This window comes from Sturnira hondurensis, unplaced genomic scaffold (genome assembly GCF_014824575.4).
Source record: "Sturnira hondurensis isolate 20B ecotype Veracruz unplaced genomic scaffold, ASM1482457v3 Scaffold0025370, whole genome shotgun sequence".
NCBI lineage: Eukaryota > Metazoa > Chordata > Mammalia > Chiroptera > Phyllostomidae > Sturnira > Sturnira hondurensis.
In genome coordinates this window covers 12,875,015-12,887,945 of record NW_028098001.1, presented here as the reverse complement: position 1 = coordinate 12,887,945, position 12,931 = coordinate 12,875,015, and the positions used below count along the sequence as shown (strand labels likewise).

At 38.8% G+C, this 12,931-nt stretch overlaps 1 pseudogene; it reads left to right on the top strand.

The window, feature by feature from the left end:
* The first annotated feature begins 490 nt into the window (after window positions 1-490).
* Window positions 491-1,386, top strand: LOC118982308 (deoxyribonuclease-2-alpha-like; annotated as a pseudogene).
* Window positions 1,387-12,931: the final 11,545 nt, after the last annotated feature.

Genomic DNA, 12,931 nt, shown 5'->3' with positions numbered 1-12,931 from the left:
ATAAGTAATGGCTGCACGCAGACTTCTTTCCAAGGAAAACACTGTGGAACGGGAAGCAGGAAGAGTAACTTTCCCGTGGATGAAGCTGACAAACACTACCTCAGTCAGGTGATCAAGGTCAACATCAACAAAGGTAAGAAATGTTGATAGTATGTACCCTTGCTCTGCTTTGATGAAAATGGCACTTTACCACCATAGTCTTTCTTCCCCAAACACATAACCTCAATATGATCATGTAAAAAACATCAGGTAAATGCCAACTGAGGGACATTTTACAAAATACCTAACTAGTACTCTTCAAAACTATGAAGGCCATCAAAAGCTAGGGAAGTCTGAGAACCTGTCATCACCAAGAGAGACCTAAGAAGACATGAAAGGGGAGAAATTTCCATCTCACAGGGTCCTGCCGCAGGTTTCCAGGAGGGTTTGGGGAAATGTAAGTCACCAGGGGTTGGGCCTGGCCCACCTCCTGACCTAGTGGTCCAGCCCCATGGCTGCCCTAAGCCTGCTGCGCCTGACCTCACTGCTATGCGTTCCTGCAGAGACCCTGACCTGCTTCATTGACTCGGGGCAGCCTGTGGACTGGTTCATCATCTACAAACTGCTGGGCCTCCAGGAGAGGGGTGCTGGGGATCAGACAGGGCTGTGCTACAAGTACTTGGATGAGGGCTTAGGGATCTGGCAGGATGGGATGGGGTCCATGGACAGCTTGGACAGAGCTGTAGGCAGGAACAGCTGGCTGCCACTGTCAGTTCACCTACTTTACAATGACCAACCGCCTCATGACTTCAGGATGCAGAACTCTTCTAGCCAGGGGCACATGAAGGATGCGCTGCTCTTGGATGAAGAAAGGGGCTTCTTGCTGCTGCACAGCATCCTGGGTTTCCTACATGTGCAGCATACAGATGGCCACCTGAGGACCCAGTATATGGGCAGGCCCTGCTCTGCATGTCTTTTCCCTCAACCAGTTCTCAAAGACCGGCAGACAACTGAACTATACCTACCCCTAGGTGTATGACTACAAGCTGGAAGGGGTCTTCATCAAGAAATTACCTGCCCTGGAGGAAGAGGTCAAGGGCTACCATGCTCACCACGGACCCTGGAAAAGCAGTGTAACACTCCCATCAAAGTCAGAGGCCATCTTCCAGAGCTTTGCCAAATTTGGAAAGCTGGGAGGTGGCCTATATTCTGGCTGATTGGCAGAAGCAGAAGCCTTTGGTAGCAATCTGCAGGTCCAGTTCTGGCAACACTCTAGTGGTACCCTGCCCTCCAGCTGCTCTGGGGCCCAGCAACTGCTTGGCTGACCCAGAGGCCTTTCCTGGGCCAGCTGGGCCCACCTTCAACACCACAGAAGACCACTCCAAGTAGTGTGTAGCCCCAGGTTAGCCGTACAAAATGGTGTGAATACTAAATAAATGCTGAGTGCTGCTATTATTATTATTATTCAAAGCTAACTGTTACTCAGAGATAATCCTCAGAGAATTGACAGTGTAGTAGAGAGACAAGTAAAGATGAGTACAATAAATTATGGTGATTGATGATAAATGACCCCTTCCTTACTATATAACTCTGGAAAGTGGGTTACTCTCACTGCCTCAGCCTCTGGCACCGAATAAACATAGTAATAATGATGATATGAACCTCACAGACCACATTGCTGACAAACTAAAACAGAAGAATAAGGGAGTGCAATGGCGTGCAGAAGTGTAATGATCTCCTAACTTAGACTGGGATGTCAGCGGCTTACTAGAAAAGGTAGTAGCTAAGATTGATGTCATGAATATATATGAACTAACGCGTGTTCATTCAACAAACGTTCATTGAGTTTCTACTGACTATGTCAGACACTACCCCATCGTTACTTGAAAATCAAATCACAAGCGATTTCTTCAGCACGGAGCTGCCTTCTTTAACTTTTATTTTTTACTTTAAAGTAGTTGACCAGCCAATTTTATAGCTGGGGCCAATGGGCATTCTTTGGGGAAAATTGTTGTAAACTGGAAAGTGTCCCGCACAGAGTGTATTGGAATTGAATTGCAGGGGTTTGGCAGTGACCAGACTTGCATGATCATAAAATTCTCCCTGATTGTAAAGACAAAGTAGAAAGTGAGAGAAATAGTATTCCCTTCTGCCCAGCTGAGATCATTTTACTGAGAAACTAAATAAAATCTGTAAGTAATATGGTCCACCTGGTAGAGCCAACTTAACTGATCAGCAAACTCCCAATTCCTTATATTACTAGTAATGTTTTAGTCCAGAATAATACAAAAGATTTCCAAATAAAGGATAACATGAATTAATGTTGGGCACAAAATCCATGAAACTGTAAAATAATTTGACTGTTGATAAACTTCTGGTGGTATGCATTTGTGTGTGTGTGTGTGTGTGTGTATATATATATGTATATATATATATATGTATATGATGTATGGACAAGTGAATGACCTAGGATAAAAAAGGGTAAGACTGAGGGAGAGCAATGTATTTCGAGAACATTTTATTAGCCCCTAGCTGGCATGTTGCTCATTTTAGTGAAAGAATTTTCCTAGGTCATTTTGTCTGCAACAGATCAAAGATTTGAAGAGTAACTAGGAAGACAGCATATTATGATGGAGAGCCTACCAGACTGGGAATCAGGAGGCCTCCGTTCTGTTTCTATCTCCAGCCATCACATGTGTGGGTATGGACAAGTCGCTGGTGTCTTTATGGTTCTTCTTATCTAATAAATGAAGATAATTCATTCCTTATCTATTTCATATAACTGTTATGTGGGTCAAATGAGACAAAGAATTTTAAAGTATACTTAAAGCATGGCGTTTTTGCCATTGAAATGGTTCGCTACCAATACTTTAAAGAGGATAAATTGTTTATTGGAAATTGAAAAGATTTTTTAAAAGATATTATGATATCTCTCTCATCACTAATAATTGAATTAAGTAACCATATGTAATGTTCTAAAATTAACTGTGTATGTACAAAAAGGAAATAACCATTGTTAACTACTTCTTTCCATGGGGGAAAATTATAGCATGCTGGATAGTCTATAGTTTATTCTCATGTTGATAAAAGTTCCTCCAATACCAAGATAACTTGAAAGGATTGTAACAAATTTAGCCACCACAAATGTAATTTAGATAACTTAGAATTTTTAATTGTTTTTATGGCTCCTAAGAAGGATAATGAGCTATGTTCTCTAATCTTCAATTAGATATTGCATTAACATTATACTGGGAAAGGAAAAAATATATTTTATTTAGAATTTTTATTCGTCCCCCCATAACAAATTTTGTATTTTGCTCTCTTCTCCCTGTGCCATGTTTTCTGTTTAGTGATTTCACAGCAGGCAAAGGAGATAGTTCCTCCAACAAGTGGGTTCGCAAGGAGACCCTGAGAGGCGTTGCACAGCAGTTGTGAGCTTCGCAGAAGCAGCAGATGCAGATAACAGTCCTCAAAGGAGCTTTGATCTGCACCAGCCTTGAGGAGAAAAATACAAGCAGTGCTCACATTTGGGAAGAAATAACTGGGAAAGAAAAGAGAGATGGCCCTAAAGGAGGATTTGTTCCTAGACAGTAATGAGTTATTTAAGGATGGGGATTGTGTCTTATTAATCTTTGTATATGAGGTCCTACGAACGAGCCTGGAAATGAGTAGATAATCAATATAAATGGTAAATGTTAGATGGATGGATGAATGGTTGGTTGAATGCATGAATGGATGGATGGACAAGTGGATATAATAGGTTTATCTAGAAAATATAAATGAAAACATGTGTCACAATCTTTTTCAGGTCAGTTAACATGGCAGGATTCAGGATGGCGGTGAGTATAACCTCTGGCACCTACCTGCACTCACGTGCATCGGGCATCCTATCTGTTGTCCAATTACCAATCACCACTTTCCTGATAATCATTTCGCAAAAATAAATAAGCCAAGCCATCATAAAGGCTGTTATTTACAATGCACTGAGCTTTATTAACATATTAGCTAAGAAATAGTAGATTATAGTGTGTGATAAATATTGCTAAAAATCTGTATTCACTGTAATTGAAATGCAAGAATTTTACTTAAATTTTTGGAGCATTACAGGTGTAGCATTACAAATGAGCAGGCATTTCCCCTGAGTAGGGAAGTGGGCACTGAAAAGTAAAGTTGAATAAAAAACAAAGTCAAAAAGAATAAGTAGACAAAAAAAATACAACATTATGACTGTAAGACACTAGAACCAGTCAATGATTTCTTGAAATGTGTAAATTCTGAAATACCTTTTACTTGCCCTGCCAGAGTATGGATGTTGAAGCATCTGTTCTCGTGATCTCGCGCAGCAGAGATGGCATGTAGCCTGAAAAACTGCAAGTGAGCTGTAAGAAAAGAAGAAGCTAATGCCACCATAACCACTATTTGGGTGTTCCCATCTTAGTGCTTCCTGCACCACAGACTTCAAATGATCCTGTAATGAGAAGATATAAATGGAAGTAGCTTACATCAGAGGTGGCAAAACAAAATTTTCACTGCTTCCATAAAAGTAATGTAAATGAGTGACATCTTTGTATCTTTAATGAGAATGCTCGCCCGTAAATGTAGAAGGAATGGTAAGAGTAAGAAAGGCATGATTTTTTACTTACCACAGCAGTTGATTCTGGCTAGAATCATTAATGGAAGCTAAAATTATTGGCTAAAGTTAACAAGATACAAAATCTGAAACATCACTCTGCCGGTCACATTAATTAAAAGGGAAAAGGACATTTCACGATGGAAATGTGGCCAATAATATCTTAACCAAATGATCACGTTAACACGACCGACAACGGGACAAACTGATGTCACGTGCCTCCCGCAGTGGGGCAAGCAGAGGGGCTTTGAAGGGGCTTTGAAGCAGAGGGGCTTTATTAGGTTGAGTCCAAAAAATGAAGCGCTGGTGAAAGTGTTAGGAGTCAGTTTCAGCAAAATGTACTGACAACTATATCTGGGAGATTCTGTGTCCCCTCAGAAAAATGACATTTACATGAAAATAGTTCTCAGCTGCTTGAGGAGCTGTAACACAACATAGTTGCATGGGGTCCATAGCAAAAGTTTCTCTGGGGGTCTATGGCCAATTCAGACATCTCTGTTGTCATGAAGGCCGGAGTCAGTGCCCTGCTTCAAGTGCTCATCCTTCACATCTGCCATCAAGAGCTCACTGATGATGTCCTTCGGGTGCCTTGAAAAAGATACCTTTTAACCAATAAACATGTCCTAAGTCAGAGCTTCTCAAACTTTAATGTGCACAGAAGCCCCTGGGGATCTTGTTAAATTACAGATTCCAATTTGGTCTGTCTGGCATGGAGCCTAAGATTTTGTATTTCTAAAAAGTTCTTACGTAATTCTGATGTTATTGGTCTGCAGACTTCACAATGAGTAGGAGGGTCCTATACATCCCATTTCTGCCTGCACAAAGTGATTACCAGTAATCGTAAAACAGGCCTGATTTAGCCAACTTTTATCACTTGGCATCGATGAAAATCCTCCTGTCTAGAAGACTTGCATGCACATTTTCTTAATGAGCATTTTAACTATAAAACTAAAACTGATTTTATGCTTATCATTAATGAATATGTACATAATTCTGTAACAGTTTGCTGTATGGCTAATCTTTTATTCCAAATTAGATTGAGGATTTCATTTTGAAAATTATAGATGGTAGAAAACATTAATATTCTAACTCTCTTAAAGCCTATTTGGACCACTTAGCATAGAGCAAAAAGCTGGCTTGTTATATTAAAATATTAATTTTACCATTTACTTTTATTTTGAGCCAGAGTTTGTAAGCTGATAGCTCTTGAGCTCAGTTTAGTTTATTCATGTGTTTTGTGTGGTATGCGCAGTTGGAGTTTTGGTTTTTGTTTTGGGATGTACTATTTTAAAATTAGGGCTTCATCCATAAAAATAGTTTTAATGTTTTTTTAAAGATTTTATTTATTTATTTTTAAAAGGGAAGGAAAGGAGAGAGGGAGAGAAATATCAATGTATGGTTGCCTCTCCTGAGTCCCCTGCTGGGAACTGGCCTGCAACCCAGGCATGTGCCCTGACTGGGAATCAAACTGCGATCCTTTAGTTTTAATGTTTTAACATCCCTTTGATCCCCAGACATGCTTAACTCTCTTTACTAAAGAAAAAAAATTTAAGTATTAAAATATTTGATTCCCTGTGTAATTATTATGGTTATATCATTAAATTAATTATTAACATTTAATGAAATCCAGGAGCCAAGTAACTTAAGAAAAAGAAGCAATACTAGTCTTAAAAAATCTATGAATTCTATGAAATACAAAATAATATTGATAATAAATGGAAATAATATATTTAATGCAAATACTAAATGTGTAAAAAAGACCTATACATTGGGTTTGATATCCCCAAACATGCTCTCATTTTAATAATTATTTAAGATAATTATATATTACAATTTTCAATGATCTTATAGCAGATTGTCACATTAATGCCACATGAATCATTTCTCCTGGTATGCACACCCTGGTATGTGGCTTGCCTTTCAGACTGACTCTGGATTTGGCCACATGTCACCCTCGGCCAATAAAAAATCAGCCAACATGATGCAAACAGATGCTTGATAAGGGTTTGTGTACTGGGGACTTTGATCACCAAATAGCCTAGGTTACTGAACTGCCACAAGTATCTGTATCTGCCAAGTAAGAATAATAACCATCATTAAAAGAATCTACATCTTTGTGTCTAGATATCTGGATACTTGGTAAAAAAAAAAAATAGAAGATTAGCAACACTTAATGGAGCATTTGCAGTCCAAGGCAACCCAGTGTGCCTGCCAGATCCATGTGCTCAGGCTCTTTGACCTGGCCTTGTCACTCATCAGATTCCTACACTGCCGCCACGATTCCATGAAGAAGCGCAGTTGGCTTCCTTGGAGATGAAAGACCTTGTGGAAAGAGAGATCCATCGTCTCGGCCTCTCAGCTGAGCCCAGCCTCAAGGCTGTGGACTCATGAAATGGAGATACATGCATGAATCCAGAGACCAGACAATTACTGCACACCTTTTTATTCTCCTTCTCACTTGTATGTTAACTGAGTTACTTACATGGAACAACCAGTCAACTACAGTATTCTTAACAAACTTACATGGAACAAACGTATGTATAAAAATATTATTTTTTAAAGATTTTACTTATTTATTTTTAGACAGAAGGGAAGGGAGGGGAAAAGAGAGAGGGGAAACAATGCATGGTTGCCTCTAATGCACTCCCAAATGGGGACCCGGCCTGAAACCCAGGCATGTGCCCTGACTGGGAATTGAACTGGCGACCCTTTGGTTCACAGGTTGGCGCTCAATCCACTGAGCCACACCAGCCAAGGCAAAATATTATTTTTCTTAATATTCTTTTCTGTTAAGTTTATTTGTTTTTAACTTTAAACTTAAAAAAAAATCCTTGTTGCCCTGGCTGGTGTAGCTCAGTGGATTGAGCATGGGCCTGCGAACCACATGATCGTGGTTCAATTCCCAGTCAGGGCACATACTTGGGGTGCAGGCCAGTTCCCAGCAGGAGACTCACAAGAGGCAACCATACATTGATATTTCTCTCCTTCTCTCCTTCCCTTCCCCTCTACAGGTAAATAAAACTATTTTACAAAATCCTTGTTGATTTGAGTTTGGCAATTTAATTATGATGTGACTTGGTGTGAGCCTCTTAGGGTTCATCTTATTTGGGACCCTGTGCTTCCTGGACCTGAATGTCTATTTTCTTCACCAGATTGGGGAAGATTTCAGCCATTGTTTCTTCTAGTAGGCTTTTTATCTCTTTCTCTCTCTCATCCTTCTGGAAACTTGATGATTCAAATGCTCTTACTCTTGATGTTGTCCTAGAGGTCACTTAAATTATCCTCCTTTTTTTATTAGTTTTTTCGTTTGTTTTGATTGGGTGTCTTCCACTACCTTGTCTTCCAAATCACTGATTGAATCCTCTGTTTTATCTAATACGATGTTGATTTCATCTCATATATTCTTCATTTCTGATTCTTTTCTATGTTTCCTATGTCATTTTTGAAGTTCTCACTGAGATCATTGATCATCCTTATCACCAGTATTTAGAGCTCTATCTTACAGATTTTTTGTTGTTTCATTTAGTTCTTTTTCTGAGGTTTTGTTCTGGTATTTTGTTTGTAACTTATATTTTTGTCTGCTCATTTTGACTGTCTCCCTTTGTTTGTTTCTATGAACTAAGCAAAACAGCATCCTCCCCCAGTCTAGGTTAAAGGAGTGACCTTGGGTAGCAGCTACCCCTTTGTGGACTGTGTGTGCCAGGTATCTGGCAGGCCAGCTGGCTTGTGTGTAAACCACAGGGAGCTCAGAGATGGGGGAAGCCAAGCTTTATCAGGGCTGTACCTGGAGTGGACTTAAGCCTCTGGAAGTCCCAGAGGCAAGCCACAAAGGGACCTGGAGCTAGAGAGGGTTCGAGCTGTAGAAATTCCCAGGAGTAAGCTGCTGGGGCTGAGCTGAAGTAGGTTTGGTCTACAGGAAGTCCCCTATAATATTCTTAATGATTTAAAAAACACTACTAGATTTCATGTTCTAAAATAATGTACGTAATGATATGTATTGAAAGCTTTTGAATGGTCAGAACCTATGGAGAAAATGATTAAATAAATAATGCTAAAGCAAAAATGTAGTTTATTACATCCAAGATTTTTTAAAAAGGAAGTTAAAAAACTCATGAGTTACCATAAAATCAGTCTTTAAGTTGCAGGGTATTTTAATATTTTAAGCCTGGCTGGTGTGGCTCTGTGGATTTAGAGCCAGCCTGTGAACTGAAAGGTAGCCAGTTCAATTCCCAGTCAGGGCACATGCCTAGGTGCAGGACCAGCTCCCAAGTTGAGGGCGTGACAGAGGCAACCCACACTGATGTCCCTCTCCCTCTCTTCCCTCCCTTCCTCTCTTTCTAAACAAACAAACAAACAAACAAACAAAACCTCAAAGTAGTGAAAGCCAAAACTTAAAAAGAGATATACAAATGGTTATATATGTTTAAAAATAATTTATTCCAGATTCTCAAGTCTTCTGGCCAAAATTGATGCATAGATTGATACACTTTGCTTCCTCATGCAACCAAAAGAAGGATAACAACTAATTAAAAAACAAAAACAACCAGAACTGTCAGGAAATTGAACTGTATGGAAGTCCAACAATTAAGGAATTTAAGAAACATTTATCCAGACTGGTAGAAGGGGTGGAAACAGGCAGCGGGAGCACAGAGGATGCACACAAGGTGGCAGCTGGCACACCAGGTAGTCCCACATTCACATGTGGATAAACCAGGAGGACAAAACAGGGAGCAAGACAAACCACAACACCCAGGGTTCCAATGATGGGAAAAAAGCTTCAAAACCTCTGGCTGTACAAACTGTGGAGGTTGCAGTGGCAGGAGAAATTGCCAGTCTCACAGGAGAGTCTATTGGAAGGATCATGGAGTCCTAAAATGTATACAAAACCACCCACTAGGAATCAGCACCAGAAAGGCACAGTTCACTTGTGGATAGTGGAGGAAGTGACTGGAAATCACTGAGAGCCGAGCAAGCAGCAGTGTTCCCTCTCTGACCCCTTTACCACCACATACCGTGCCACACCCCAGCCAAGTGGGTCACTCTGCCTTGCTGTTACCTAAGACTCCACCCCTCACCACATAACAGGGACACTGAGACAAAGTAATATGGCCCAAGTGAAAGAACAGATCAAAACCCCAGAAAAAGAACTAAATGACAAGGAGGTAGCCGATGTGTCAGATGCAGAGTTCAAAACATGGCTAATCAGGGTGCTCCCAGAAATGACTGAATACGGTTGCAAAATAGAGGAAGAAGTGAAGGCTATTCAGAGTGAAATAAAGAAAAATATACAGGGAACCAACAGTGAAGGGAAGGAAATCGGGACTCAAGTCAATGATTTAGAACAGAAGGGAGAAATAACCGTTCAGCTGAAATGGAATGAAGACACAGGAATTCAAAAAAATAAGACAAAGCTAGGGAACCTTCTGGGACAACTTCAAACATTCCAACATCCAAATGATAGGGGTGCCACAAGGAGAAGAGGAAGAGCAAGAAATTGAAAACTTATTTTTAAAAAATAGTGAAAGATAACTTCCCCAATCTGGTGAAGGAAGTACACATACAAGTCCAGGAAACTCAGAGCTCCAAAGAAGATGGGCCCAAAGAGGAAGACACCAAGGTACATCACCATTAAGTTACTGAAATTAAAGACAAAGAGAAAATCCTAAAAGCAGCAAGAGATAAGGAGACAGTTACCTACAAAGGAGTTCCCATAAGGCTATCAGCTGATTTCTCAAAGAAACCTTTGAGACAAGAAACCTTATGGACAAGAAGGAGCTGGAAAGAAGTACTCTAAGTCATGAAAGGCAAGGACGCACATCCAAGATTACTGTATCCAGCAAAGGTATCATTTAAAATGGAAGGGCAAATAAAGTGCTTCCCAGAAAAGGTCAAGTTAAAGGAGTTCATCTTCACCAAGCCCTTATTATATAAAAGGTTAAAGGGACTTATCTGAGAAAAAAGATAAAAAATATGAACAATAAAATGACAAAAAACACAACTATCAACAACCAAAGTTGAAAAAACAAAAACAAAAATGGACTAAGCAAACAGCTAGAACAGGAATAGATTCACAAAAATAGAGATCACATGGAGAGTTATCAGTGAGGAGGGGGAGCAGAGAGAATGGAGGAAAAGGTACAGGGAATAAGAAGGATAAACAAATAGGTACAAAATAGAGAGGGGGAGGTTAAGAACAGTATGGGAAATGGAGAAGCCAAAGAACTTCTATGTATGACCTATGGACATGAACAAAGAGAGTGGGAGAATGCTGGAGGGAAGGAGGTACACGGCAGAGGGGAGTAAAGGGGAGAAAAAACGGGACAACTGTAATAGCATAATCAATAAAATATACTTAAAAACCTTATCCTCTAAAAAAAGTAAATAAATAAAGGGAAAATAATTTATTTCCGATTTAAAGTTTTTATCACTTTTACAAAAATTAAGCAAACAGGAGTTACAACCAATGTATTTGTTAGATAAAATATATATTTTGTGTGCAAGTGATTCTACCATTGAAACTATAGAAAATATCTTTCTGCCAGCTTGGATCATGACAACTTTGCAAAATAGTATATGTTTGCTTCTGGGTTCTGTTTTTCCTACAATATATTAACTTTATGCATAGAACTAGTACAAGGCCAGAGGTATTACACTCCCTGACTTCAAACTACACTACAGAACTGCAATAATCAAAACAATATGGTATTGGCAGACAGAAAAACAGACCCATAGGCCAATGGAACAAAAATCGAGAGCCCAAAAATAAATCCACATGTATGTGGGCAACTAATTTTTGACAAAGGAGCCAAAACATTAAATGGAGAAAGGAAAATTTCCTTAATAAACAGTATTGAGAAAATTAGAAAGCCGCATGCAAAAGAATGAAACTAAACTGCTCTCTGACACCATATACAACATTAACTCAAAATGGATTAAAAACCTGAAATTAAGACCTGAAACAATAAAATACATGGAAGAAAACATAGGCACTAAACTTACAGACCTTGGTCTCAGAAGAAATTTTGTGAACTTGATCCCAATGGCAAGAGAAAGAAAAGCAAAAATAAATGAATGAGACTACATCACTTAAAAAATCTTCCGCAGAGCAAAAGAAACTATCAACAGAACAAAATAGCAACCAACCAAATGAATATTTACAAAGAATACCCAATAAGGGGCTAATGTTCAAAATATATAAAGAACTCATACAACTCAACAACAAAAAAATACAAACAACCTGATTAAAAAATGGACAGAGCAACTGAATAGACACTTTTCCACAGAAGACATACAGATGGCCAACAGATGTATGAAAAGATGCTTAACATCACTAGTGTATAAGGGAACTGCAAATAAAAACCACAATAAGATATCACCTCACACTTGTTAGAATGGCTATTATCAATAAGACAAGAAATAACAAGTATTGGAAATGATGTGGAGAGAAGGAAACCCTCACACGGTGCTGGTGGGAATGTAAATTGGTGCAGTCATGATGGAAAACAGTATGCAGATGCCTCAAAAATTAAGAATAGAACTACCAAATTACCTAGCAATCCCTCTTCTAATTATCTGCCTGAAATATTTGAAAATGTTTATTCATAAAGACATATGTATCCTTATGTTTATTGCAACATTATTCACAATAGCAGAAACATGAAAACAATTTAAGTGTTCTTTGATAAATGATTGAGTGGGTAAAGATTGTACATCTGTGCAATGGAATACAATTCAGCCATAAAAAGATGAAATACTGTCATTTCTGACAACATAGATGGATCTTGAGAGTATCATGTTAAGCGAAATAAGTCAGAGAAGGACATGTGATTTCATCCATGTGAGATATAAAACAAAAAATAACAGACAAAACCCCATAGAGACAAGTATCAAAATAATGTCACCAGAGAGGAAGAAGGGTAGAGGGAGGGCAAACAGAAAAAAGAGGCTCAAATATACGGTAATGGAGGGAGACTAGGCTTTGGGTGGTGGGGTTGTGAGCACACAATGGATTATACAGATATTGTATGATAGAGCTGTATACTTGAAATTTATATAATTATAATTTATATAAATACATTTATATTATTAACCAATGTTGCCCAATAAATTTTATTTAAAACAAGATATAGAACTGGTGGAGGTTAAAATATTAGAGAAATAAATTGACTTCACACCAAATCAGTTTGATAGTGACTTAGATAATATAAAAATTATTTCTTAAGTACAAGTCCAATATATTTTTTGCATTTTACCTCTCCACTGCTTTATTTTATCATGTTCCTGAATATTTGAGAGGTGGTGTTCACAGGTGGTTTTTGGTTT